This window comes from Acomys russatus, chromosome 15 (assembly GCF_903995435.1).
Source record: "Acomys russatus chromosome 15, mAcoRus1.1, whole genome shotgun sequence".
Lineage (NCBI taxonomy): Eukaryota > Metazoa > Chordata > Mammalia > Rodentia > Muridae > Acomys > Acomys russatus.
In genome coordinates, this window is record NC_067151.1 from 17,060,312 (window position 1) to 17,084,201 (window position 23,890).

Genomic DNA, 23,890 nt, shown 5'->3' on the forward strand with positions numbered 1-23,890 from the left:
TTGTTCTCTTTGTTCACTGTCTTGTCCAGGGAGAAAGGAAAGTGGCCATAAAACTGGGTCTCTTATCAACTCTATCTCTGATGGGAACCTTCGGGTCAGTCACTAGGCAACACTTTTTCTGGTGAGGCCCTTCTCTGGAGCTGGCCAGATTATCTCCTGTAGGCCTATTTCTTAACCTTTGCCCCAGTAACCCTGAAATCCAATTTTAGTTCTTCTGGTATGTCATCAGGAGCAGCCAGTGCTCTTAACCTCTGAGCCATCTCTCCATCCCTGATATTTCGTTGTTCTGTGAGCACAGAAACTTGGTTCTTGTGTGAGGGGAAGAGTACAAAGTTTAGAAGAGGAAACACCACCCACTTAATAACTATGGCACTCACTTTATTTTTTGCTGAGTTTGATAACTTTCATGGAATTGAGTCCTATGCACATTTAGAGATTCAGAACTTTTGAGGACAGCTTAATTACTTTCTTGATGCTCAACTTTGATTTAATGATCATTATAATAATTAATGTTGTCAAAACTGCAGCACTTTGATTAAGTCTAGATTACCACAAACTGAATTACGTTGCTTTTTCAGTCTTATATTTTAGTTGTCAGAACCATACTGGATTACGTTGTAGGAAATCATGTCAATTTTACAAGCTGACTCAAATGCATAATCATAACCCATGTGCAGAAGCTGTCTAGTGTGTTCTCTGGGGCAGGTGGCTTTGCCAAGAAAAATGACGTTTATGTAATTCTAGTTTGCCAACATGAAAACCAATGGCTCATAATAACCAATAACAATATTAATATATATAGTACTAACAAATTCACACATAATGATTATAGCATAGCACGTATATCATAAAACTTTCCCTGAAGTATACATGTTAGCTTTTGAAGAATGGCAAAGAACTTTTGTTCTTGTGAGTTTTGTTCTGTTTTTTTTCTCTCTTCGTAGCTTCTGTGGAGAGTTTGCTCAGTGGGCACTGTCTGTAGGTGTTGGGTGCAGAGAGTTCAGTGGCTGGAAGCTGAGGCCAGAGGGAAGTCACAGATGTAAGCACCCTCTTGCCATCTTCAGAACTGTCAAATGCCACATCTGTCAACAGAGCTTCCTTCCATCTTGTGTGTGTCTGGAAAATGTTGAAGTCACTCTGGCATTGACTGTAGCGCAGGCCCTTCCGGAACTGTCCTGACCATTTAATGCAGAGGGAACGTTCTGGTTATATTCTGGTTATACCTAATATAACAGAATATGTGTTGCTAACTATAGAAAGGATTCGGAAGAGTCTTGGACACTTGTTTGTGGAGACAAGAGATCAGGTGTCTGAATTTGCATGCACCCTCTCTCACAGTGGGACCACTTCTAAGAGGCCAAACTAGTGAGGCTAAGGGGTTTCCGCAGCCCTTATTAGCACGCCATGGGCAGTTGGAGACTTTCGGAACTGGAAACTGCTCCGCTGCTCCAGGAGTTAACCAATGGAGTGTCTCTCTCTTCCAGCAACTGTCAGAACATGTCCTCATTGCACCTCAGCGACGGACGGGCAGTTCTCGAGGGATTTTTTTCTTGTGGGGGGAGGGGCGAGGGTGATAAAGAATGCGTCCAGGTGTTTGAAGTGTAATTACTTTGGGCAGAATGTTTGGCAAATCAAATTCTCTTCGCCTGTGTTCACCTTTGAGGAGCTCCCGAAATTTCAATTTAAATAGTGGACGGGAAGATGATTTTGGAATTCATTTCTAGTCTCATTTTCTTTTCATTGCCTCTGGTCCACAATACACCATTAAGTCCGAGAGCCTTTCAGAGGCCGCCAGGCTCAGCAGTTTCCCTGCTCACTGGCCCCTGTTTCTCACTTGGATTTTCCCCATTATTCCTGGCCACTGAAGTCATACCCAGATGCCAGAATCAGTGAAGATTAAAATAACATTAATGACGTATTTCATTCCCTATTTGTTTGCTAAGGGTGGGCTTGTGGGATGGAAAGGCTAAGTATGCATTCAAGATTCTTATGTGCTTGCTTGCTACTGAGAAATACAATACTGAGGATAACAGCCCTGCCCACTCCTGAAAAACCTCATACTGGCCAGAAAGGAACTCATTTCAAATTCTTGTAGAGGATCAAAGTTGATCTCTGGATCCCTGAGATGGCTGGGTTTAAAAAATTTTTTTTTTTAATTTTTGTTTTTGGTTTTACATAATCAACTGGATCAGGAAACCCAAATGCAGCTCAGATATCACACCGGTGACATCATTGGCTTCTTTGTCCTGCAGACGATAGAATTTTTCTGACCATCGTCATTCATCACCCACCATTTGAGTCTGACAAAGTGCCATTTCTTATACTCTCTTTAAAAAGACAAGTTGCTAAGTGACAGGTGAGGGAGCTGGCCCTGGGTTAAGGCTGTTATTGAAATCCTATCATGGGAGTAAAAACAAAAACCACCGAAGGACCCCCGTGTTCCGCCTACAATGAACTGAGTAAACATCTTAACAGGCATAGAGGATGCGAGCAGATGTTCCAACCGCTGGTCTGTGAGAACCTGTTCTTTACTGCTCCTTGCTGGCCTGCCCTTTGAATCCTCCGGAAGTTTCCCTCCCAGCAGGGATATCAGTGATTTATTGATTGCAGTACAATGGAGAGCTTAGGGACAAGCAATTTTTTAAAGAAGAGGTTAAATACAGCCTTGCAGAGGGCAACACTAGCTTGCGCTTCAAGGGGCATGCCTTCTCGGCTTTCCACGAGCTGGGCTGCTGCGGGCTGGTGCTTTGCTGCATTCCTGGCTAAGTGGGGAGGACTCCTCGGGGAACGGAAGGAGACTCTTAATACAGAATGTGAGCATAAAACATTAGCCCAGAATTTAAATTTTTTTTCCTCTTAAAATGTTCCCCCTTGGACAGGACAAAAACAAGTGCTGTATAGATAACAGAAAATTAAAGATCCCTGACGGAAAAGACTTCAAAAGTGTCGCTCAAAACAATAAAAATAGATCTCAGGCTCATATTCCAGACACTCAGGACGGATCAAATAATTAGGCTCAGAAATCAGAAAAGTAAAGTAAGGGATGTTTCATTCTGCACTTCTGTTGTGCTGAATTTCCTGATCTGTGTGTGGTTCAGCTTTCTAGAAGGATTCTGAAGCCTACTTGGTAGAAACGCTTTGCCTTTGTGCTTCCTGCATTGATAGAGATGTCCCTGATAGCAATAGCCATTATGGCTACAGTGGCTGCCAGTGCCAACCCCATTCACGCTGCGTCACACACCGCGTAGGTTCCTTAGCTAGAGAAAATATGACTATGAATTCAACAACAGGTGGTTGCTTCATCATAAATGGAGACAATCCTTCATCTTAGCTATGTTTTAAAGTTTCACTAAATTACTGCCTATTTGTAGTAACATTTGATTCACAATTTTCCTCTTGATATTAAAAAAAAAAAAAAAAAAAAAGGTCGATGAGCTTTTGTGATTAGCCAGGCTTTCCCCAGGTGCTTTGGTAGCTCTAGATGACCATTGTGGGACACGGTAGCTATTGGCCACAAATGGTTGCTTGACACGTAAGGTACGGGTGGTGAGCAGAGGCCTAAGACACTGAAATCAGTTTAGCTTTTTGAGTGAACGAAGTGGTAACATTTTGGGCATTGTCCTAGTTGTTTTCTCTCACTGTGAGTAAGATATGGTGACGAAAACATCCCCCAAAAGCAACTTGGGGGAAAAATGTTTATTTGGCTTACATGCCCTGATCACAATCCATTATGCCACCCAGTACCACCTGCCTCAACTACCTATATCAGCTATTGAGCAAGACAATGCCCCAGAGGCTTGCCCACAGGCCTATTTGATGGAAGTGGTTCCCTGATTGGCATTCCCTATTCCCAAATGGCCCTAGCCTGTGTCTAGTTGACAAAAGCAAAACATAACAAACAAACAAACAAACAAAAAAATCCAACTTACTAGCACAGACATATTGGGTCAAATGAAATATAACAGTATTTTTTTTTTCACATTTCACTTTAAATTTTTTGTTATTTTTTGTATGCATGTGCATATGTGTGCACCTGTGTATCTATGCATTTGTTGTAGGATGACAAGAAAGGGCTATGAGTATGTGTGAATACAACCAAAACACATTGTATGCATATGTGGAAATGACACAATGAAACGTATTCTTTTGTACCGTTGATATATGTGGATGTAAGGGCCAAAGTCTGTCTCCTGGAGTTATACTCCAGTAAATAGAAACCAACCCAGATAAACCAGCCCCAGATAAACACTTAACCAAAGACATGCAAAGGCTTGAAGGATGAGGCTGGAGTGACCCAATACTGTGCTGTAGGCATTATGGGGTCACCTTAGATGAGAGCCACAGTGGCACACACAGCTAACATAGGAAACAGCCAACCTGCGAAAGAGTTAAAAGACTGCCTTTTGGGAGAAGTTACAGTAACGTATTGAGGAATGGAACTAACCAAGGCTGTTTGTGCAGCAGAAAGGAGGCCATGTGTATAGGAACAGAATCATTGAATGGGTGCGTTTAGGGCCCCATCTGGGGCCTGGTCTCCTAAGACACTGAGGGCTGCAGGCATTGGCTGTGATTTTTAGTCTCCATAAGGCATCCGTAAACTGCGCAGCAGGAAGCCCCTCAGGGGCCAGGGGCCAGGAGGATGCTTGCTGAACAATGTGGACAAATACAGGCGCTGAAAATAGATCCAGGATCCAGCCTTCAAAATAAGATCTTCAGAACTGTGATTCTAAGAACTCCACCTCACCAGTTAGGGCCAGAGTATGGCTTGACTAGGACATTTTGGCCTACCCAACTGGAATGCAAGAATGATTTGTCTAGCTATAAATGCTTCCTCTTGTCTATCACACATTATTTTACTCTATGACCTTTAGTTTCTATTCTAAGCTTAAAGTCATTGTTCCTGGCCACCCAAGCCTGGTTTCTTGTTTCTGACAGATTAAAAACAATTTTTATATCCACTTGTAGTAGTTGTTTTTCCCACCTCTGTGATCAAATACCTGAAAAGAAACAACTGAGGGGAGGGAGGGTTAGGGATACAGTCCAACCTTGTGGCGCTTGAAGCAACTGGTCACTTTATGTCTACAGTCAGGAAGCAGAGGGTGGGCAGGAAGTAGGGCCCAGCTGAAAAACTTCCAGGACCACTTCTCCATCAAGACTTTACCTCCTAACGGCTCCACAGTCTTCCAAAACAGCACCCCAGCTGGTGTCTCGGTGCTCAGATGTATGAGCCTATGGGGAACAGTTCATATTCAGACCATACTATTTTCCAACCCACTTGACTTTCAAATTGTTTATCATTTTATTTATATATTTGAACCTTTGTTTTTTCATAAATGGACACATTTTATTCTGAGGAAAAAAAATAAATGGCCATTTATTAACTTTCACTTTCAATAATACCGAAATCAATCAATACAATGTATGACTTACATGTATGAGTTTGTTGATTGTAAAAGGCTCCACTTGAGGCCAGCGAAAACTGAAAGCTGGTTGTCTGGGACATGCCCTTGAGCCAGGGCTTTCTTCCAGGACTCAGGAGAGAAAGACTGACAGAGCAAATAAAATGCACAAATCATAAGGCTCATTCAGAAATGTGCAACAAAGCAAGAGGGGACACAGCAGGTTGACACAGGCTAAATAGAGCAAGCAACATACAAGGAAAATGCTGGCTTCAGCCACGTTTGTGTGTACAAGCCTCCCCTCAACAACCACACTTTGGTTGCACAATTTTAAAGTATAATAGCTTAAACAATGGCTCCCATAGACTGTCCACACATTTGCTGCCTGACGGCACAGAAGAGGAACTCTGTAGATACCACAGAGACCAAGACCATTGTCTGGATCCTCCCTGAGGGGCTAACCGAAGCACAAGTGTCCTTAAAGCCTGGAGACCATCTCCTGGTTGCCTTCAGAGGCAGAGATTGAGGGTGGGTGGACTATGGAAGAGATGTGATTTTGCTGGTGTTGAAAACAAAACGAGGAAATTGCCCCCAAAGAACACAGGCAGCCTGGGTAAGCCAGGCAGGGAAACGGGGGGGGGGGGGGCGCTCACGGGGGGGGGGGCTATCTCTTCAGGCTCGCAGGAAAAATACAGTGGAGCTGAGTGGAACCTTGATTTCTGCCCAGTGAAATTCATAACACGTTTTAAAACTCTGGTGGTGTCAGATAACACCTCTGGGTGCTTCATATTTGTCTGCTTGTTTGTTTTCAAGGCACCGCGTTAACACAAATATAAGGAAGTTATGTGGGAACTAACTCTCAAGTGTTTGGAGAGTGAGGGCTACTCATGTTGGCACACACCCGTTTTCAGACAGACACAGGTCTGGAGATGCTACCTCAGTTACAGCACTTTGAGCAGCTGTGGCTTTGCATTTTGCAAGCAAAGCTTGTCTGGGGGAGCCAACTGGTGTCTGAGATAGCATAGCTATGAGCTGGAAGGGACGAGGGCCGTGCCTAAAGAATGTTTAATGTTTTCTTAGCCTTTCCGTCTGTTTCCATCTAAAACTAAAAGTCTTGTTTGCTTTATTTTTTACAAGCTGATACTGAATACCGCAAACCCACTTATTATTAGATGTGTTTCATGCGTGTGATACTGACTGAATGTAGTCATTGCTGTGATCTTGTGTTTTCTGTCTGCTCCTTCAACTTATTCTCACGTCTACGTTCCCATCCTCATGCAGTCCGTGGTGGGAAGCAAGTCCTTTGAGAGTCATCTGGTCCCTGGGAAGAATCTTCAGGGGCTGGGTTAGTACCTCCATATAAGATGCCTGGGAGATGTCTTCCAGCGAGAACCTTCCATGTATGGACCAGACATCCAGTCCACCCACATCTTGATTTCCTCGTCTTCAGATATCTAAGAGAGAACTTCCTCTGTTATCCCTAAGCTGTTCCATTTGTGGTGATTTGATAGCATTCCAAATGGGGTAAAGACAGCTATTTATGACTCTTTGTTTTCATTCCTTCCCCGAATTATTATGGGCTGTACAGAATATACTAAGAATCCCCCGAGGAAGTCATTTACACAAGGCAAGAGGCAGCAAGGGCCGCTGCTGTTTATATCTGGAGTCTCCCAAGGGCCCAAAGTCAGTGCTCTCAGGGGAGGGTGGGAGCTTTGAAAGTGAGGCCTGGTAGGAAGTCTTCTGGGTATGTGGTTCCTGGGCTGTGCTCTTGAGGGGTTCAGTGTCACTCTCCCTCTTTACTGCTTCTTGTCATGAGGGAATGGCTTAGCCCCTCTGGACTCTGCAAAAAGAGATGAGGTCTTGCCGTGGGCCTAGAAGCAGTAGGGCCTTTCAACCATGGGACAAGACCTTTCACATCGTGAGTCAGAGTTTGTCACAGTGAGGGAGAAGCTGACTATTCTGAAGTGGTGAGGATGTGTAGGAAAGAGAGCAGATGGGGTAGTGGGGCTATAATTTGGTCCAGCCACTATTTACCATGGTAAATAAGACGGAGGCTTCTCAGGAAATTAAAAACCAGAGCTACCACAGACTTGGTCACCTCACTTATGGGTTCACACTGAAATAAGTCAAAACTAGGGTTATAAGGAATTATCTGCACTCTGGGCTCATTGTATCATTCTTTACGAGAGCCAAGAAGCAAGTGAAACATCCATCTACAGATGAATGGACAAAGGCACTGTGGTGACTACACACAAAGGATGATTACTCAGTCTTAGAAAGAAACCTACAATCTGTAACAACATAGGAAAACCTGCAGGGCATTGTGCTGAGTGAGCCGAGAACAGCAGGATGGATGTCACAACACAACACTCAAGTCATAGATGCCCAAACAGTGGCACGCACAGAAGCAAGCAGCGAATGTGTCATCCTTCCCAGAGACCATGACAGATAGGCGTTCTTAGATGTGCTGAATTCATGCTAGGGATCTGTGCTGTTAAGATTTACCTGCAGGGCACCTTGGCAGGTCCACACCAAGCTACGCCGCTAAGAGTTCATGCCACGAAACATCTCACACAAGAGGGGTTTTTTTTGAAGGGGGTGCATCTTTGGAGCGGGGACATGAGAAATAGAGACCGGAAAGACAGGCAGGCAGACAGAGAAACCAGAAGACAGAGAGAATGAGAAAAGATAGAAAGAGCTGTGATGCCAGGAGGGACCTTTTAAAGGGTACTCTTGTCACTTAGGAAAATATGCAACTAGTGGTGACAGTGGAAATGTGCTGCCCCTGGTGGCAGTGGGTGATGACGTGGCGCAGAGTCTCTGAAAGGCAGGTTAGGGAGCACCCAATTTCTAACATGTATACCGTATGTACATGAACAACAATGCACTGGTGACTTAAAACGTGCTAAGAAGGTGGAGTTCCTGTTGTACATACTTACTGCGTGGATACAAGGGAACAATGAAGACTCGGGACTCTGGAGGTGACCAGCGCAGGAGTTGATGATGGTTTCTTGGGTACAAACATCTTAAAGTTCTTCAAGTTGCCTGCATCTGATATGAATGAAATTTTGTATGTCCATCGTGCTAGAATAAAGTGATGAAGGCCACGCAATCCCACAGCAGACGGTCTCCTGAAGGTGTGAAGGTGGGATGCAGTCAGCACGGAGCGGTTCTGCTGACAATGCCCCAGGATTCTTGGGTCCTCCGTGTTCTTCCCTTTGTGGCCCTCGGCAGTAGCTCTGAGAAGGGTGTCTTGAGAATCTTCTAGCACTTCAGGCCAGACAGACTAAACAGAAGTGCAGGGTTTTGTAGTTGCTGCAAACTTTAAAAAAAAATCTGTGTTTAGTCTTAAGAGTGAAGTAGGTGACCGAGTTATGTTGGCATCACTGAGCATGGCCATTTGTGTGAGGGACAAGCTAGCGCGTAAACATGTGTCATATGCAGCACGTTCAAAGGGATGGAGGCAGCTTGCACACTCAAGAACCACAAAACAGGATAATTGTATGAGGAGAAAGGGTGATTCGAAAACAATATGTGGCTTTCATCTCAAATCTGAGATGTTTCAGAAATCAGATTATTATGTTTTCAAAGTACTAGCAGATCATGGTTGCTGTTGCCTACTTAATTAATTTGAGGAAAGGGTAGCGGTTGATAAAAGAGTGAAAAGCAAAGACCTAGGTGCCTCTGTTTCCACAAACGTCCCTCACAGCCTCGTCTCTGCCCTTCCCCACCTGAGAGCTGCAATTGGCTGGTGGAAATGCCTGATAGGCGACTGTTCTCATACTGTAAAGAGCAGATGAGTGTCCCCCTCATATGTCATGACTATTTCCTATGACAAAGTGAAGCTGGTTTTCTTGGTTAAAGATGCCCTGTGGGTGTGACACTTGGACCATTTTTCTAAAGGGTTAAAATTGGCTTTGTGGGAGTTGGATGATGTTACTTATTCTGTACTTCCATTGAGAAGTACTTTCTCCTCCCACTCTATTTCTCAAGAGTGAGAAGCCACTGTTGCCAATGTAGTGAGCCTTTAATTCCAACACCAAATTCATGAGGATGTCAGGTTTCCTTCAAGCACTCAATAAGCAATAAGGTGGGTTTTGGTTTTAGTTTTTTTTTTTTTTTAAATTCTGTGTCCATCCCGAAGTTTTGTTACATAATTAATCAGTGGCCAATATAATCAAACTATCTGGGCTGGAAAATTGGGTTAAACTGTTCAGCATCACAGCAAAAGTTTTTAGGCAAATGTAATTGAACTGGATAAGTGTTAATGTGACTCAGATTTCCCAGCCTGGGCAAGTGGTCACTATTTGCTGGTCTGTCATCATAACTAGGTCTGAGCAGCCATGTAGCTTCTGTTCATGTCACCACGCTGTCCAACAGAGGCGGGTGTGATGGTTAGCCAATGGAGGGAGCTGCTCAGTGGGTCATTAGTGCGGCTGATACTCTGAGCTGCTGCTAAGCAAACTAGGTCTGAGGAAGGAAGAAGAGCTGGGATGGATGGTTGCCATGGAAGATGGGAAAAGACAAAAGGAAATTAAATTGAGCTCATTGAATAGTGCTGATTGAAAATAACAACAACAACAAAAGAATAGTGCTGATAATTTAAAACTTATTTAAGTGTTATTTAAGTGCTTTGTGTTAAGAGATGGATTGAACAAGAAGGCACGGAATGATAAACACATGACAAAATCAGTATTCATGCCCCATATGCAACAGCCATGTCCCATATGTAACAGCCATCCCCCATATGCAACAGCCATCCCCCAAATGTAACAGCCATCCCCAAATAGAGCAAATGTCTCCAAGTCGTGGTGACATCCGAGATCGATACCCGGCAAGCCCCAGCACTGGGCCTTGAAAGCAGAGTGGAATCTACAGCTCACATTTTCATTTTCACACAAGTCAGAGGGCTTATTCTTGCCCAGAGCCTCTCTAGCTCACCCTGAGTGGGGAGATCCTGACTTGAGGGGCCGCAGCTTCGAGTCTTATTTTGGTGGCAGCGAGGATGGCCGTTGCCCATAGTCTCCATGGCTATCCTCTCTAACTCTCTTTTTTTTGGGGAGCACCACGGAGACAGCAACTGGAGGGACCTCTGAGGCCTTTGCTGCAGCTTGGGGAGAGAGAGACACCACTGCCATTCCTGTGCTCCTGCCCCTTGCATCTATCTTGATCAGCTTTGAAACATAGGGACCACTTCCTATCCAGTGACTTCTTACTGTTTTCTTGTCCCGTCTAGCAGGACCAGTAATTACGGGGTCGCAAGGGGAGCCATACCTGAAATGATGGGACGAGAAAGAAAGAGGAGAGATCAAGTAGCGCTCCTATCAAGGTCTGTTTATTGAATCAAAAGCAAACGCTTATACGGGGTGGAGGCAGGAACTAAGCAGTAGGAGGGGCCCGAGAATGTCTAGCTAACTATCTCTCAGGAAGTCCCGAGCTAACCTGCTAAATAACATCTGCATAAGCTGAAAGGAGGAAGTTATGCAGAGGCTTAAAGAAGGAAGTTATGCAGCGGCTTAAAGAAGAAAGTTATGCAGAGGCTGAAAGAAGGAAGTTAGCTTTGGAACGGGGCATCAGTATTTTCCCATAGCCAGTAGACTCTTTTAACCTTGAATGACGGACCCTGGGCTGGCTCCGAACATTTTCTCCTCCTGGCTGTCTTTTTCTTCTACACATGACAAATCACTGAACTCCTTCCTAGGGAGATTTACTTTTAATTGTCTGTCTGTCTGTCTGTCTGTCTCCAGAAGAGGATGTCAGACTTCCTGGAGCTGAAGTTACAAGTGTTCATAAGTTGCTTGACTGACTTGGGTGCTAGGAATTGGAGTGGGTCCTTTGTAGGAACAGTGCTTGCTTTGTAAGACCAGGCTGCTGTGCTGTCTCTCCAGCCCCTAAATAGACCCCCTCCCTCCTTTGCATACAACCCAAAGGTTCCTGCCTTTAGGTTCCTGCCTCCAGGTTCTTGTCCTGACTTCCCTCAGTGATAGACCATGACCTGGACATATAAAATGAAACAAACCTTTTCCTTCTCTAGTTGTTTTGGACAGACTGTTGTGTTGTTGTTGTTTGTTTGTTTTTAATCACAGAACAGAAGAGCAATCTAGAGCAGCACCAAGCATGATTTAAATGATGGAAGTAACATCTTCATATAAGGCTCTCTGCAGTAGGTTTTCACTTAAGTTCTTGTCTGCGAGGCCTGAAGTTTATGCCCTCTATACCCTGGGCAGGCACAGGGAGTGAGTGGCTGGGGAATCCGTTGCCTGGTGTGAAGGCTATGCCATCATACATGCTCCAGTGTGGATGCAGGCCTAGGGAAAATTCCCACTCCTGGTTTCACTGTTGGAGAGGGCCAAAGATCACACAGGCTAGGCAAGTATGCTACAACCTAGCTATGTCCCCACTTCCACACTGGTTTCACTTGCTTGTGCTTGTGTCACATGTACAATATGAATGGCTCTTTACTGACTGTCTGTCTTCCCCGCTAGCCTCAGGGGAAGTGTCCATGCCATCCACTGTAATAGCAGAGTTGCTTTGTGTTGCTCCCTTTGCACTGAATGGTCAGGAAAATTCAAGAGTGCCTTAGCGACTTAGAGACAGCCATAGATGTGGTGGGACAGAGTTAGCCTGCAGAATTTTTATGTCTCTTGGAAGGGCCTAGAAAAGAGAAAGAAGAGCAACTCTCGGAGTTTGTGCTCTTTTCATTGAAATCTTACCCTTCTGTTATGTGGCCTTGATGAATCTCAGAATCTCAGTTCCTGCGTTTAAAAAAAAATGTAAATAAATCTGAGATAAAGGGATAATAGGATAAAAGTATCTGGAGAACTGCAGAGAACTCTGTTGATGTTTTATTTTTTTATTTTTTATTTTTATTTTTGGAGACCTTGGAGTTGGTTAAGCGGGGGGGGGGGGGGGGGGGGGGGGGGATGGGGGGGATGAGAAGTGGTTCAAGTGAAGGAATTTACTCTTTGGCTGTAGATCGCTGATGGTGACTGAGCCCTGGGGAAGCGCTATAAAAAGATACTCATAGCAACGCACAAGTGCCCAATAACCATTTAAGTGAAGCTTCGTGTTTTCCGGGCTTGGGAGCAGCAGAAGTGACAACCAGAGTCAAGAATGGTGGCTGTAAAAGTCTCTGTTTCTGTTTGGAACTCGAAACATTGATTCTTTCACTCTGAAAATATTTAAAAGATTGTGCTCAAATGTTGTCCATGCTGCGCAGTGCCAGAAAATACTATGCTGAAGCTACCCTGCCCGCGTTCCACAGCATGGATTCCCTACCCGCGTTCCACAGGATGGATTCCCTGCCCCTGTTCCACAGCATGGATTCCCTGCCCGCGTTCCACAGGATGGATTCCCTGCCCCTGTTCCACAGTATAGATTCCCTGCCCGCGTTCCACAGCGTGGATTCCCTGCCCGCGTTCCACAGCATGGATTCTAAGATGCGCTTCTGTTCTGGGAATGCAAGGCAAATAGCCCTTTATCTACTTGTCAAAACTTTTTCTAATCTTCCTACTAAGATGGAAGTTTTCTTGTTTGTATAGAGCTTATTATTTATTTTGTGTAGCGTTAGGTACTGGAAGCAAACAAAGAAACGGTAAAGAAGTGGCGAAAGTGACATCTGAAGCCAACCCCTGCCTTGGCGAACACTGAGGTCAATGATGAAGCTCTGTGTGTGCTCATGTTTTCTGAGGAGTAAAATAGCTTGGGAGGAAGGAGTGGGAGATGGAAGGAAGGTCTATAGGGAGGGGAAGAAAACACCGGATCTCGCATTAGTGTGCTGGTCAGATTAGAAAAACACGGCTCTGTATTAGGTGATGTCTCTGGGGCAGAGAGACAGACAGCGCTTGCAGAGGGCGGGACAGTGGCCACCAGAACATTCTTATCTTGCCTTTCCCCTCTCTGCATCTCCTTTCCTCAGTTTAATTTCACACGGTTTTAGGCTCTGGTTTGTGGCCTGTGAATGCAGGCTCTAGGTGAAACGACATCTCCCTGCTTAGGCAGTGTGATCGCTCACCTCCATCACTCCAGGGAAAACGCAGTGGTCCTGGAGTGGGAAGCAAATTCTGAAGGCAGCAAATCCTTAAGCCCTTCGACCTGGCCCAGGATGGTTAGGTAGCGTTTGCTGTTGTGAAAGAATCAACAGGTTGTTGGCTCCTTTGGAAATCGCCTTGGACCCTCTATTTTAGGAAGAAGGAGAAAGCGAACAACATCCAGAGCATGCCCGAGACTATTTCAGGATTCCTTTATGTTTAAAAAAAAAAAAAAAAAAAAAAAAGGAAAAGAAAGTGTGAATAAACACCTCAACACCAGAGCCACAAGCTTTTCAGCAAAGGGAAAGACAGAAGACAGAAAAAACAATCTGAAGAACCCTGGGAAGAACCAAGGGTCCTATGTGAAAATGAATTAAACTGTATTTAAATACAAATACATCAAAATAGCCAGCCAGATAATAACGCAAGACTCCTGTCTTGTAGTTCCGGTGCCCCAAGAAGGCATTTTATTGCTTGAGTAATTTCTCTTGTGACACATAAGAAAAATACAAAGCCAACCAAAAATAAAGTTGTAGTGTGCAAGCCCCACCTGGAACAGAAATAGCTAGCTTTTGTCAAGTTTCCCATTTATTTATACACTTTTCTACACTGAGGGGACATTCTGGCTACTTTTTATTGTCCTTTAAGGAATATAAGAAACATTAATAAATTAAAATGATATTGCTACCTCAAAGAACTGTAAAAGAAGGTTTTTGGAGAAAATGCACAGACTTGGAAAATGTTACAATGGATGATGCAGAATGGTTTCCATGGAGTGACGAAAGCGAACCCGGAAGTCCTCCCAATTGTTCTTGGTACCCACGTGAAGCTTGTGCTCCGTGCCATGCAACTGTGCGTCTTCATACACAGTACAAGGGAAAGGTGGTAGTTCTCACATACAAAGCATTCTACCTCCGTACCACCTACCGATGGTGCCCAAAGGGCTGGGGTAGCTGCAGCGCCCTGGTGGGTTGAAGGAGGGCTGCGATAGGGCACGCTGGTGCCTGGGGGAGGGTCGATGTAGTTAATCTGTGGGCTCCACTTCATGGCCAAGTCTCTTTCTCTTGGACTTTGTAATAGTCCCTCTCCAAGTGGCTGCTGAGGAACAGGCTTATTCACAAAGGGGACCTTTGGGGGACAGCTTAGCCTCTCAGCGCTTATGTTATGTGACAAGCACACCTCTAGGTTGAGGTGTGATTTTTCCCAAATTATTCCAATTGAGTGTATATGTTGTATGAACTAGTCATCAAAGAAGCTATTCAAAATCAGGCAGACCAACAGAGCGTTCTTTTCCAGTGTGGTGGGGGAAATTTGAAGATACTATAATGTCTCCAAAGATTTAGGATGCCTAGAACCATCTGTGTGGGCCCTCTGCACCACTGACTGTAGGAAAATCTCCCACAGTACTGTCCCCTCCATAGTGAGACTTAGCTAGATGTACCCTTTCTGTGATGTCTACATGGCAGATTTCAAGGCATTGTCACAGTTCAATTCTCTCTGTGTGTTAGTGGTTCTATAGGCTCACAAAGGAGCAATACTTTTCTTTTTTCTTTTTTTTTTTTACAGATTCATTGTTGTGTTTTCTTTTCTTTTTTTTATTAATTTATTCATATTACATCTCGATTGTTAGCCCTTCCCCTGTTTCCTCCCATTCTTCCCTCCCTCCCATTTCTCCCCTTCTCCCCTCTCCTATGTCTGTGACTGAGGGAGACCTCCTCCCCCTATATGTGCTCTCAGAATATCAAGTCTCTTCTTGGTAACTAGCTATCCTTCCTCTGAGTGCCACCAGGTCTCCCCATCCGGGGGACATGGTCAGAAAAGGGGCACCAGAGTTCGTATGAGAGTCAGATCTTACTCTCCACTCAACGGTGGAGAATATCATCTTCGTCGGCTAGGTCCTGGTAGGGGTTCGAAGCTTACTGCCTACATTCTCCTTGGCTGGTGCCTTAGTTTGAGGAGGAGCCCAGGATCCAGATCTGCCTGTCATAAAGTTCTTCTTGTAGGTTTCCAGGACCCTGTGGGTCCTACTATTTCCTTTTTCTTCCATGCTACTCTTGCCTAAAGTCTCAATCGGATATCCTCTCCTCTGACCCACTTTCTTGGTAAGTAAAGATTTTCATGGTATGTATCCCTTGGACTAGTGTTTTGATATAAGTGAGTATATACCGTTTGTCTCTTTTTGCTTCTGGGTGAACTCACTCATTATGATAATTTCTAGATCCTTACTTTAAGCCTTAGCGCTACAAGGAAGAGAAAGATGTTTTGTGAGGCAAAAAGTCTTGACACTAGTATTAGTCTCCTAAGGACGCAGTGCTCAACATTGCATACACTGTACACAGAACACCCATACCAGGGGCATCGGATGCCCACTATGCTACTGCCAACATTTGTTGAGCATTTTATTCCCTGCACCCAGGGACAAACAGAAGAACTAGTTAAAACAACAAAGGAGGCAGGAATCTCCAGGAGAGAAGTGAAGCCAAAATTCGAGGAAGCTCCATCAACTGTCATAGTGTGGAAAGGGGTTGCAGTCATGCATTTGGTGGTGAGGGCCCTGACTGTGCCATAATCATTTCTGAGCCCAAGACACCCAGACAGCTATGGCCCTTGTCGGGTGCATTCTACTTAGGGAGCACAGAACGTGGCATCTACACGCAGGGCAGTCCACTGATGGTGGTTAAGTTCAGCAGCAGCTCACTGAGTGGGAAATTTATTAAGTGCCTGTAAGTTGCATAGGAACAGTGTGATTTTCGTTTGTCAATTGCAACTCAATTAAGAGGAAAGAACGAGGCTCCCATGGCAAAGGTTTTATTTGACCATTTTTCCAATACACTCACCTACAGTTCTCATTCACTCCCCAGCAAATGAAATAATAGTATTTATCTTTATAGTGGAATAAAGTTTCATTGCATGTAATTATCAGATAGTCTTTTTAAACATACTATTCTTTTTAAAAAAAGATTATTTATTTATTATTATGTATACAGTGCTCTGCAGGCCAGAAGAGGGCATTAGATCACATTATAGATGGTTGTGAGCCACCATGCGGTTGCTGGGAATTGAACTTGGGACCTCTGGAACAGCAGTCGGTGTGCTTAACCTCTGAGCCATTTCTCCAGCCCAAACAGACTATTCTTATCGATTATTTGGGAATTTCACATAATGTATTCCAATCACCCTTACTTCCCAGTCCCCCCAGGTCTGCTCCCATCCCCTTTTCCCCTTCATCCCCCCAAAGAAATATTTTAAAAGTCCAATCTGTGTTATCCATATAGTCACTGGAGCATGGTCAAACTCCTGGTGGCCAAGTCCCTTAAAGAAAAGTGAGTCTTTCCTCACCCCACCCCACCCCACCCCACCAGTAGCCATCTATTGTAGAGAACTGCACTTCAGTATCCTTATGACAATGTTTAAGAGTTCTCTTCCATAGCTTTCTGTCTAGATTGTTACTTTTTTTTTTTTTTTTTTTTGAGAAGCTTTATTGGGTGTGGGTGGGTGTAGGGGGAGGGGTGTTGTCACAGAAGCCGTCTTTCTCAACTGCTGTCATCAATACCGCTGTAGAAGAAGCTTCCTTGTCCTTTACAGTAGGCAGGAGTGCAGATCAAGGACTTCTCATGAACATTCATTCACCCAGCCTCTGGTGTTAGCCCACCCCCCCCCCCCCCAGCAGCATCACAGCCCCCGACCATCAATGTGGTCCTTAGCATGGTTTCCAGTGGCAGTCCAGACTGTGGACATCAGTATGGCCCTCTGACACAGCTTGAGCCACAGATACCTACATGGTTCCCAGCAGCCCCCTGGACCAGGGACATCAAAACAGCCTCAGGCAGCAGTATAGGCCATGCTTATCAACAGGGTCTTGCACCTCAGGCCATCGACATAGTTCAGCCTCTGTCTACAGTGTAAGCACCCCTCTGATCCCATCCTCCATCCTTCCTACTCCTTCATTGTAAATTCGTTTGTAACAGTGGCATTGGTCCAGCAGCTTGTAAATGGAGTAGATTGATAGACTGGAGGAGCTGGATGGGGCCACCTGGTCAGGCTGCCACAGGCAGAGTGCTCTCCTTTTATCAGATGATCTTTAACCATTTATCTGTTAACGGACACCTAGGCTGATCCTATTTCCTTTTTGTTGTGACAGTGTCACAATAAACGGATGGACAGATGTCACGGGGGTGTGTTGACATCCTTGGGTATATACCCAGCTTGGTCACAGAGCTGTTCTGTTTTTAACGTTCTAAGGTACCTGTATACTGCTATCTACATGTGGTGTATAAAGGTCCCTTTCCCTACATCCTGGTCAGCATCTGGTGTCACTTATTTTCTTTATGGCCTTGGTAGGAAGAACTCCCAGTGTGGTTTAACTTGTGCTTGCCTGGTGGCTAAGGGTGGTGAGAAAATTCTCAGGGGCTTTGGCCACTTGGACTTCATTGTCTTTGAACTTCCTGTTTATTCTGTTAGCCTGTTTATTCATTGGGTTGTCCCGGTTCTTGGTCAAGTTTGTTTTGTTTTGTTTTGTTTTGTTTTTTTTCCTTTTCATTCTGGATATTAAGATGTTAATTCTCTGTCATAAATATAGATAGCGGAGCTTCTCTCCTGTTCTGTGGACTGTCCTATTTCCCTTTCTGTCTAGAAGCATTCTAGGTCCATGCTGTCCTGTTTGTCAGTCCTTGGTGTTATTTCTTGAGCTGTAGAAAACTTTTCAGAAAGTCAGTGCCTATGCCTGCATCCTAAAGTGCTTTCTTCTAAAAGTTTCAAAGTTTTGGGTCTTATGTGGATGTCTTTTCTCTATGCTGTGTTGATTTCCATAAGGGTGAGTGGCAGTTTTGACTTTCTCCACACAGAAATGCAGTTTCCTCAGCCCTGTGCTTGAGGAGATATATTCTTTGCCTTGCATACTTTTGGCATCCTTGTCAAGGATTGGGTAACTGAACAGTTTTATGGGTGGGTTGGTGTCCCCTCCTTCCACTGGATGACCCAAATTTTGTCCTGCCTACAAAAAATGTAAAGATAAATATAGAGCAGAGATTGAGGGAATGACTGGCCCAACTTGAGACTCACCAACAGGAGAGAGCTACCCCCTGACACTGTTAATGACACTCTACTATGCTTGCAGATAAGAGCCTAGCATACATGTCTTCTGAGAGGATTCTCCCAGTAGCTGATGGAAGCAGATGCAGAGACCCACAGCCACACAATAGGCTGAGCTCAGGGAGTTTTGTTGAAGAGTCGGAGGAAGAATTGAAGGAGCCAGAGGAGTCAAGGACACCATAAGGAGACCTGCAGAGTAAACTAACCTGTGCCCATGGGGACTCACAGAGACTGAGCCACCAAGCAAAGAGCTTACATAGGCCAGACCTAGACCCCCTACACATATGTAACAGATGTGCATCAGGGTCATCATGTGAGTCCCCTAATAATGGAAGTAGGGGCTGTCTCTGACTCTGCTGCCTGCCTTTGGATCCCTTTCCCTTAGCTGGGAGACCTTGTCTGGCCTCAGTGGGAGAGGATACGCTTAGTCCTGCTGTAACTTGAGGTGCCAGGGAAGGTTAGAAACCCTCTCCTCTGAAAGGAAGTAGAGGGGGTAGAGGATGGGCGTGTGAGAGCGGAACTGGGTGGAGATGGGGGAGGAGGCTGGTGTCAAGCTGTAAAGTAATTACATAAGTAGGTAAATAAATAACTGTGTAACTCGGACTATGTGGGTTTTCTTATGGGTCCTTGTATTCCTTTGCTGTCTGGGCTTCTGGGCCAATACTGTGCCATTTTTATTACTGCAACTTCATAGCTTACTCTGAGATGAGGTACTCCAGTGCCTCTAGCATTGCCCTTTGTGCTCAATGTTGCCTTGCCTATCCAGGATATTCTGTACTTATAAGTAAATTTTAAGATTTTTTTCTAGTTTTTTGAAGAATGCTATTAGAAATTTCATGCGAACTGCACTGGGTCTTCTGATGGGTTTTGGTCATTTTTACTATGTTATAAAATCTACCATTCCATGAACATGAGAAGTCTTTCTATCTTTTCTTGTCTCCTTCATTTTTTTTATTCCTAGTTTCTTCAGGGATTTTTTTCATAAGGGGATTTTTTCCTGCACTTACTGAAAAGATGGTGTGATTTCTGTCTTTTGAGTCCACTAACATAATTATATGTATTCGTTTGGACATCTTGAGTTGTCTTCATATTCCTGAAATGACGCTTACTTGGTATTGGTTCATAATCTTTTGGATATATAGCTGAATTCTTTGAAAGTATTTTATTGAGATGTTTTGCATCCAGTCCAACAGGAAGAGTTCTCCACCCTCTCCTCTCCCTCCCTCCCTCCCTCCCTTTCATTTCTTCTGTCTCTACCCCCTCCACACCATTCTATCTATATCCAGTTTTGGTACCAAGGTAAAGTTACCTTCCTAAAATGAATTTGGCAGTGATCTTTTTATTTCTAGTTTATGCACTAGCCTGAGGAACACTGGTTGTGAGTTCATCTTTAAAGGTTTGATGGAATTCAATGGTAAATCAATCTGTCTGGGCCTAATTTTTCTTTTCCTTTCCTTTTTTTAACTTGGGAGATTTTTATTATTATTATTATTATTATTATTATTATTATTATTATTATTATTATTATTATCATTACTTCAGTACCATTGCTAGCTACGTAACTGCTTAGGTTGTTGGTTTTCTCTTGGTTTTATTGTAGTAGGCCATATGTGTCTTGCAAATTTTCCATTTCTTCCGTGTTTTCCAATTGGGGAAAAAAGCGTGATGGCTAATCTAATGTTAGCTTGACAGGATCTGGACCCAGTTAAGAGACACTCCTCTGTGAATGTCTCCAAGGGAATTCCCCAAAAGGATTAACCTAGACAAGAGAAGGTTCCTTCAGAGTGGGTGGCATCTTCAGGTGCCTGCCTGGCTTCTTTCCACTCTGGGAACACCTTCCCTGGAGCACCTGTCCTAGATTACCTGCCCTGGAGCACCTGCGCTGGAGCACCAGCCCTGGTGCTGTCACTATCCTTTGCAGACACTGGAACCAGCTTTCTTGGCCCCTAACGTGGACTCAGGAGCCATGGCCTCCCAAGAACCATTTAGGCATTCAGTGGCAGATTGACACCACTGAGGCATCCAGCCTTGTTGCCTGAGCAACTTTTGGGTTCTCAGTCCCTCTGCTATTGTTGGAATATCCAGCCCATTAGCCAGTCTAATGTAATATATATTCATTCTATTAGGCCTCTTCTTGTAAGGAAACATGACCAATGGGATATGATTTTAAAATAGGCCATATTGACCCTATAGACATTTCCTGGTATCTTCTTTAATTTTCCTTTATGATTTTAATATTTTGGATTATCTCCATCTTTTAGTTGGTTTAGATCGTCTGATTGTCCATCCATCTGTCACCATCTTAGAGACAAGATGTGACATTGTAATTATGGAAGGAACTGCACCTGGCATTTTCTAGAACGTTCTGTGCAATTTTCAACAGCAGATAGAGACCGAGAGCAGACATTCAGATGCCAGAAACCCTGATAGAACCCCAGAACTCCACACTATGGGTTGTTTGCTCTGATTTGAACATTGTGAAACCTCCTTCCATAGTCAGAACATTGATTTTCTGGCTGTACTGCCTTAGATGCAAGGTTGAAGCTGTGTGCTTTCAGCTCAGAGAGAGCAGAGGAGATAGTGTCAACTTTAATTCCTGTGTTTTTCCAAACACAAAGAATAGGCCAAAGGTCATAAGTGGAAATTAAATGAAAATGGAAAACAGATGTTTGGAAGCTCACTGGTAATGGAAACATTAAAGCAATGAAAATTATTAAAAAGAAAACCTAAAAATATGCACACATCCCAGAAAGCAGAGGTCTTAGGAAGGTTTTGTTTTCATAACAATGTGTTTTTAAAATCCTGACTTAATATTTCCTGCGGTGATTTAATTTCTTATGTTTTCTTCCTTCTCTATCTCAAGGCAGAATGCAGCAGCTGGCAGGACCTACCCTCTGTGACATCCTGAATAGTCGATGTACCCAAAGCACACAGTGCCATAACCAGAGTTCAGCTGAAAAAGGACGTTTGTCTTCCGATTGGCAGGTTGCCACTTTCAAAGGTTCATTGATTCTTAAACCAGCTTCCTGTTCAGACCTGTGCATGTGACCTGGGCATGATGAGGGACAAGTCTGTTCTGGGGAAACAGCTTCTGAGGCAGAATTTCATTTAGATTATAATGCACATCTCAATTTCAAACTCCCCCCCTCCCCAACACCCCCTCTCCCCCCGCCTCCTGCGTTTAAAAGGAAGCTCTGTGTTTTGGTGTGTGCCGACTTTTATTGCTGATCTCCAGCCAATAAACGAAGATGTTACAAAGTCAGTTGAAATATCTAACTCTGTGTGTGATATTTTGAAATGTTATAAGCAAATACACAACAAACAGCTCAAATCTGCCCTGAAGCTTTTGCCTGTGTTATCTTTTAAAAAGTCAGACAAGTCATAAAGCAAAACCAAAACCATATTATAACATGACGGAGAAAGTTCTAGCATTTAAAGTAAAGCCAGAAAAGAGAGATGAGTAAGGATATACATCCCCCTAGCATGTCTCATAGCCATGGGCTCCCACGGAGTCTTCCTGGTGCCTCTGTGCACCGTGCTGCTTAAGATCGACCAACTGACTGAGACATGGCAAAGGGGGGTTGACACACCTCGGCGGCGGCGGCAGGTATGTAATTAAGAGGAGGTAATTAAGGATTATTGCCCCGTGTGCTGACAGTAGGCATGTAATTACGAGGAAAGGAAGAGTCAGTGCAGGGACCAGGATGTGAATGCCAAAGTATGCTCGGAAACCTAGACCCTGAAATCACTTCCTCTGTGGGAGGTGGGTCATTCCAATCTCGGGCATTAAGGGCTGTGCTGGCAGAGACCAAGGGTGATCCCAGAACCCCGAGACCAGCCTCAGCCAGTCATCCAGTCTTCTCATCACTCATCCCACCCTCCCAGACACAGTCCAGGACATTCCATTTTTTATGTGCGTTTGTATTTTCTCAGGAATAGACACATTAACAGGATGAGTTTAACCATAGCTCAGTTTATTTATGATCCTCTGGTTAAATGTTAATAGCCTCAAGTCAAGTATCTAACACAAGAATTCAGAGCTGGGGACTTTGCAAGCTGTGTCTAGTGACCACTCAATAGCATTAATATCCAGCTGTTTATTTTATTGTGTTGTCTTTTTAATTACACATGTGGAGGGGGTTAGGAGGTACACGTCCATGAAAAGTCCACTGTGCGTTGATCCTGCCTCGTACAGCAGCAGTTTTTATTAAGACATATCAACATTATTCCATAATTGCCTCTTCCGGGTGGCCAGCTGTGGTCGCTGAAGGCCAATCAACTAGAACCAGACGGATATTTAGCCCCTGTTCAACAGCGCTGGCCAAATGTTTTCATTCCACAGGATGCTGAGGTAAAGTTCATCTTCTATGTAGACGAGGTTCCAGAGAAGTTACCTGTCAGTCTTCAGGAGGAACATCCAGACTATGGGCTGAACCTATGGGGGTGGGTGGGGGTGGGGGAAGACAGAAGAGGAGTCAAGTCAGCAAAAACAAAACAAAGAGCTCCCCCCTCCTCCGCCCCCTAACCACCCCCCCTACCCCCCACCTCCCCACCCCCGTCCCTGTGCAGACTTTTACAACTGTCGGGGCAAACCTTCTTCAAGTGTAGTGGTCTCCATCCTGGGGCCTGCAAGAAGCTTTTGGTCCGCCCATTTCTGTTTGCCCATTCCGTCTGTATACTCTTGGTATGAAGTTTTCATCAAGTTTGGAAAGACAATCCCTGTCCTATTTTTCCCTTTTGGAGGGAGTATATTGCCTTAATAAGAGCGCTGGTTCATTTCCCCTGTGCATCCAGATTCAGAGCACATCCCTGGACGGCGGTCTACCAAACAGAAACATGCTTCTGGAGAAAGGCCTATTATTCTAAAAAAATTTAATGACCCAGAAGCAAAATATTTTTTGGTTCTTAAGTTCTAGATATGTAAATGCTTGACTTCAGATTTCAAGGGCCAAGGCTTCTAAGATGGACATGGGCCAAATATGAGTGACGTAGGCTGTGCTTGTGAGTGGCTGGCCAAGATCTCCTGAAGCCGCTCACCATTAACTAGTCTGAAATGCCTTCCTCTGCATCTTTGGCGCTCCACTGCACATCTGCACGTACAAATGTTGAATGAAATTAGTTTCTATCAATCAGATTCTGTGTCCAGGCCTTTTGAAGGGTGTTCAGATGCCTCTGCGTTTTCTGTGGCCCTCCCTTACTAAGGGATGGTCTCACCGTATCCCAGTGAACTCAATCTGCTTATCTGCCAGAGCACACACAAGCGGCGCACTCTGTGGAGGTTTAACCACCATTTCTCTTTTCCTTTATCCCAGGAATTCATGGCATCTTCAGTTTGGGGTTCATACTTTCTGCCTCCTTTGTGCCTCATAT

At 44.3% G+C, this 23,890-nt stretch overlaps 1 pseudogene; it reads right to left on the minus strand.

Moving 5' to 3' along the window:
- The window catches only part of LOC127199629 (40S ribosomal protein S2-like), a 142,283-nt pseudogene extending 127,807 nt beyond the window's left edge, over nucleotides 1–14,476 (minus strand).
- Nucleotides 14,477–23,890: the final 9,414 nt, after the last annotated feature.